Here is a 6,000-nt window from a genome sequence, read left to right on the forward strand (position 1 = left end):
TGCAGCCCCGGGTCGCCTCGGCAACGAGCACCACTGCCACAACCGTCGAGCCCGCCTCGATGAGAAGGTGCGCCGAGGCTACCACCCAGGCGTGGGGGACGCTACGACAGCGAGGAGGATCGGAGACCCTCGCCCGAACCACCTGGTCCACAAGCCTTCAGCCGGGCGCCGTTCCTGACCCGGTTCCGAGCCCCGACTACTATCACCAAGTACTCGGGGGAAACGAGGCTGGAACTGTGGCTTGCGGACTACCGGCTGGCCTGCAAGCTGGGTGGAACGGATGATGACAATCTCATCATCCGCAACCTCCCCCTGTTCCTCTCCGACGCCGCCCGGGCCTGGCTGGAGCATCTGCCTCCTGCGCAGATCTCCAACTGGGACGACCTGGTCAAGGCTTTCGCTGGAAACTTCCAGGGCACGTACGTGCGCCCTGGGAACTCTTGGGATCTCCGAAGCTGCCGCCACCAGCCAGGGGAATCCCTGCGAGAGTACATCCGGCAGTTTTCGAAGCAGCGCACCGAGCTGCCCAACATCACCGACTCGGATGTCATCGGGGCGTTCCTCGTCGGCACCACTTGTCGACGAGTAAAATTGTCGCTGCGTGTCCCAGCCCAGATGGGTTGGCGCGAGATGGAACACAAGGGGGGAAATGCGGCTCATGTTATCCTGCGCCCGGGGGGATGCACTTGCAGTAGGGGTTACAAGCGTTCGCGAGGGGGAGAGAGAGAGAGTGAGCCTGTTCGTCAGCCCGTCCTCCCGTGCGACCCTCTTGCATGAGGGCCCTGGACCTTCCTTTTATAGATGCAAGGAGAGGGCCAGGTGTACAATGGGGGTGTAGCTATGCGCTAACGTGTCCGGCAGAGAGGTGCCAGAACCCTGTGTACATGCCAACGTGGCTGTCGGAGAGGTGCTAGAGCCCTGTGCACGCGGTGTCGTGGCCGTCGGAGGAGCGCTTGAGCCCTGTAGAAGCACAGCTGTCGGGGCTGCTGGGACCTTGTTGATGTCTCCTTGCTTCCGTAGGGGGCTGAGAACCGCTGTCGTCACGGACGCACGCGGGGAGCCATCATTACTTGTTACCGGGGCGAGCCTGGATGGGACGCCGGTCTTGTTCCCCCGTAGCCTGAGCTAGCTAGGGGTAGGGTAATGATGTATCCCCTGTGGCGCGGTCGGTCCGAGCCCAAGGTTGGGCAAGGCGGAGACTCCTCCTGAGGCCGAGGCCGGGGTCGGGCGAGGACGCGATTCCTCCCGAGGTCGAGGTTGAGGCCGAGCCCACGGGTTGGGCGAGGCGAAGACCACCTTCCGAGGCCAAGGTTGTGGCCGAGCCCTGGGGTCGGGCGAGGCGGAGTCCTCCTTCCGAGGCCGAGCCCTGGGGTCGGGCGAGGCGGAGACCACCTTCCGAGGCCAAGGTTGAGGCCGAGCCCTGGGGCAGGCGAGGCGGAGACCTCCTCCTGAGGCCGAGGCCCAAGGTCGGGCGAGGCGGAGCTTCCTGTTGCGCCTGAGGCTGAACTTAGTTGTTCTCAGCCTCACCCTGGCGGGTGGCACAGCAGTCGGAGAGGGCGAGCGACGCTGTTTTCCTGTCAGGTCGGTCAGTGGAAGGGCGAAGTGACTGCGGTCACTTCGACCTTGCTAACTGAGGCATGTGTGTCAGGATAAGGCGTCAGACGATCCTCGCATTGAATGCGCCTGCGATACGGTCGGTTGGTGAGGCGATTTGCCTAAGGTTGCTTCACTACGAAGCCTGCCCGAGCTAGACTTCGGGCGAGTCGAGGGTGCGCCCGTTGCTTGAGGAGGCCCTCGGGCGAGGCGTGAATCCGTCTGGGACTACTGTTCCCGCCCGAGGCTGGGCTCGGGCGAGGCGAGATCGCGTCCCTTGAGAAGACGAAGCCTTGACCTAAATCATGCCCATCAGTCTCTGCAGCTTGCGCTGATGGTGGTTACCAGCCGTGTTTAGGAGTGTTGGGGGTACCCCTAATTATGGTACCCGACAACCTGATTATACTCCTCTCGACATAGAGAGGCGAGGAGTATAGTAGTGGCTTGGGAGTTGAAGTGCCGGATTTGGGCTACCTCGTCCGAGTCGTAGCCTTCACCCCCCACGGATTGTACCTGCGCTCCAAACTCAACAATGTCCCAAATGGTAGCGTGGAGTGAGGTTAGATGATGCCTCATTTTATCACTCCACATACAATAATCTTCACCGTAAAAAACCGGTGGTTTGCCTAATGGGATGGAAAGTAAAGGAGTGTGTTTGGAAATGCGGGGATAGCGTAAGGAGATCTTACTAAACTTCTTGTGCTCATGGCGCTTAGAAGTGACGGACGGAGCGTCGGAGCCGGAGGTGGATGGCGACGAAGAGTCGGTCTCGTAGTAGACCACTTTCTTTATCTTCTTCTTGTCGCCACTTCGGTGCGACTTGACGCGGGGAGGTGATTCCTCCCTTCGTTTGTCGCCGGACTCTCTTGATGGAGCCTTTTCCGTGGCTTGTGGTCGTTTCCATCTCCCTATTGGCGGATTCTCTCGACATCACTTCGAGTGGTTAGACTCTTAATGAAGTATCGGGCTTTGATAAATTTACAAACTTAAAGCACAGCTAACAAGCCGGGTTAGCGTTAGAAATAAACCTGAGTCCGAAAGAGAGGGTGAAAACAAATCACAAGCAAATGAAGAGAGTGACACGGTGATATGTTTTACTGAGGTTCAGTTCTTGTAAACCTAATCCCCGTTGAGGTGGTCACAAAGACCGGGTCTCTTTCAACTCTTTCCCTCTCTCAAACGCTCACCTAGACCGAGTGAGCTTTTCTCCTTGATCAAAACCGGGTCACTTAGACCCCTACAAGGACCACCACAACTTGGTGTCTCTTGCTTTTATTACAAGTGCTTGAAGAACAAGAATGGGGAAGAAGAAAAGCGATCCAAGCGACAAGAACTCAAATGAACACGAAAATCTCTCTCTCACAAGTCACTAAGTGTCTGGAGTGGTTTTGGACTTTGGAGAGGATTTGATCTCTTGTTTGTGTCTTGGAGTAAAGTCTAGAGCTATTGTGTTGAATGCGATATGTTGGAAACTTTTATCTTGGATAGTGGTGGTTGGGGGGTATTTATAGCCCAACCACCAAAACAGTCGTTGGGGAGGGCTATTGTTGATGGGTGCACCGGACAGTCTGGTGCACCACCGGACAGTGTCCGGTGCGCCAGCCACGTCACCCAACCGTTAGGGTTCTGACGGTTTCGACCGTTGGAGCTATGACATCTTGGTGCACCGGACAGGCACTGTTCACTGTCCAGTGCGCCTTCTGGCGCTGCTCTGACTCTGCGTGAACTGTGCGCGCACTGTTCACGTTGTCAGCCGACCGTTGAAGTCGACCGTTGCGCTGGCGACCGTTGCTTTGCTTGGCACACCGAACAGTCCGGTGAATTATAGCGGAGTGCGGCCTCAGAAACCCAAAGGTAAGGAGTTCAGCCTGTACGGACCCTGGGGCATCGGACAGTCCGGTGCGCCAGACCAGGGTTCTCTTCAGTTTCTTTGCTCCTTTCTTTTGAACCCTAACTTGGATCTTTTTATTGGTTTGTGTTGAACCTTTAGCACCTGTAGAATGTATAATCTAGAGCAAACTAGTTAGTCCAATTATTTGTGTTGGGCATTTCAACCACCAAAATCATTTAAGAAAAGGTTTGACTCTATTTCCCTTTCAGTAACAATTTATCTTCACTACACATCTGGCAGCACTATTGCCAAATATGCATGTCTCCTCTCTAGATATCTGTTGATTAAACAAGTCTTCGGGTTTTGGAATTCATTATCAGGACCCTGGTTCGCTGTGTAACGCACCGGGACCTCACCTCTTTGTAAAGACCATATTTGTATCATCCAAAGCACCAATACAATCCTTAAAATATGGATACACTCATCTATCACCACCTAAAGACCATATAAAAAACCTGAGGTCTAATAAAACTCTTTGTCATGTTCATTAAAGAGTGAAGGCCATGTCTGGTTTTCTGTAGATTATAGAAATACATCTTAGACGTTACTTCACAAAATGAGTTTTACACTTGATTCTTGAATTTTATTTCTCTGGGTAAACTGAGAATAAAACCTCAGATGAATAAAGCTATGAATACTATGAAACCTCAGATGAATAACTGAGAATGAAACCTCAGAGTAATAAACCGATTACACTAGAGATCCAAATCAATTGACCCAGCTAACACATCACCTAAAGACCATATAAAAAAACCTGAGGTCTAATGAAACTCTGTCATGCCCATTAAAGAGTGAAGGCCACATTTGGTTTTCTGTAGATTATAGAAACTACACCTTACACATTACTTCATAAAATGCAATTTACACTTGATTCTTGAATTTTATTTCTCTCGGTAAACTGAGAATAAAACCCCAGATGAATAAAGCTATGAATGTTATGAAACCTCAGATGAATAAACTGAGAATGAAACCTCATAGTAATAAACCGACTACACCAGAGATCTAAATCAATTGATCCACAGTTCGTATGCAATAACCAGAGAATAGTATGAAATTGAATATTATGAAACAAAATATTGTGAAATACTAAAGAAATATTGCAAACTCACACACCTTCAATGTCAGGGGATGTATTGCGTACCAAAATCCACAGGGCGCGTCGAAGAATGTGGAAGATCCGAGGAGGATGGGGATAGTCTAGATGGAGTCGATTTAGGTTTCTTAAATAAAAGTTTTCCAAGGTTTTCGAATGGCTGGAGATTGTCATAGGGAAGGGGAGCGACGAAGGCACGCACAGTGGACCTTCCATCGATTGTGCGGGGTATTGGGGAAGTGGGCAGGCGTGCGGTCCTCGTCACATCAAATACAAGCGGTCGTCGCCCCATCGTAGGGTTATTGGATGGCTCGCCATTACAGGAGAGGGAGAACACGAGATCTACAAAATCTGGGTCTGGGATGACGAGCGGTGCACAGACGCGAGATTGGCGGGCAGAAGAGAGCGACGCGAACATGATGACGGCGAGCGGCGCGCCGACGCGAGAATGGTGGGGTGTGGAGGGTGAGGGCGGAACATTTGGGCCACTGACGCACTTCCATGAACAGTGCGGAGGCGGACCTTCCTGTTGAGCACCAAAAGTGGCGGATGGTCCGACCCTTGGACCCGGACAGTCTGTGTGCCCCGCCATTAGATTAACTCGGGTGATTATCCTTATCTCGTGTGTGGTTATCCATCTAGTCATGTGGAAGTTGTTGGCTATCTCCTAGGAACAGGTCTAGACCTCCTCCTCTATAAATATAAAGGGGTACAACAACCCTCGAACACATTCCAATCGAACCAATTACTTTATTTACCTTTCCTGCCCTAGGAGTAGATATAGCGTAGTTCTAGTTGTATCCTTCCGCATATCCATCTCCACCCCTATTCGACTCTACGCCGTCTAAATCCGTCTTAGGTGGCCTGCCGACCCTAAGACGACCCTAAGATCTTACCCATTTGGAGTGGGCAAGATCTAGTTGTCCATCTAATGCCTCTTTCTCGAATTGATCTCTTAATTCCTAAGCGACTTCACGTTGTCTGGGGACACCCTGGGTGACCTATCAACCCAGGGCGCCCTAAGATCTCTTCTCCAGGGGGCGAGATCTAGGTTCCAGCGAGGAGGAGGAAGACGACCCTGCGCCATCATGGACCGTTTGACCCTATGTGTGGACCGTCCGGTGCGAAGCAGGGAAGGTGTCGCTCCTGCGCCCAGGTCGTGGACCGTCCACGCCGCTGCAGAGAGCACCACCAGGCTGTACACCCCGAGTGATTGGCGCTGCCCAGATCGGTGCCAACACTTACATCGACTGTGCGGAGGCGGACCTTCCCCCCGGCCCAAATCGAATACGTGTGATCCTCAACGCGCACCATTACAGGAGAGGGAGGACGCGAGAATGGTGGGGGGAGGGCGAGGGCGGAGGGCCGCAAACGCGATGATGGCATGCGGTGAGGACACAGGCGCGACCTCTATGGGGATGGG

The sequence above is a fragment of the Zea mays genome, chromosome 2 (genome assembly GCF_902167145.1).
Source record: "Zea mays cultivar B73 chromosome 2, Zm-B73-REFERENCE-NAM-5.0, whole genome shotgun sequence".
NCBI lineage: Eukaryota > Viridiplantae > Streptophyta > Magnoliopsida > Poales > Poaceae > Zea > Zea mays.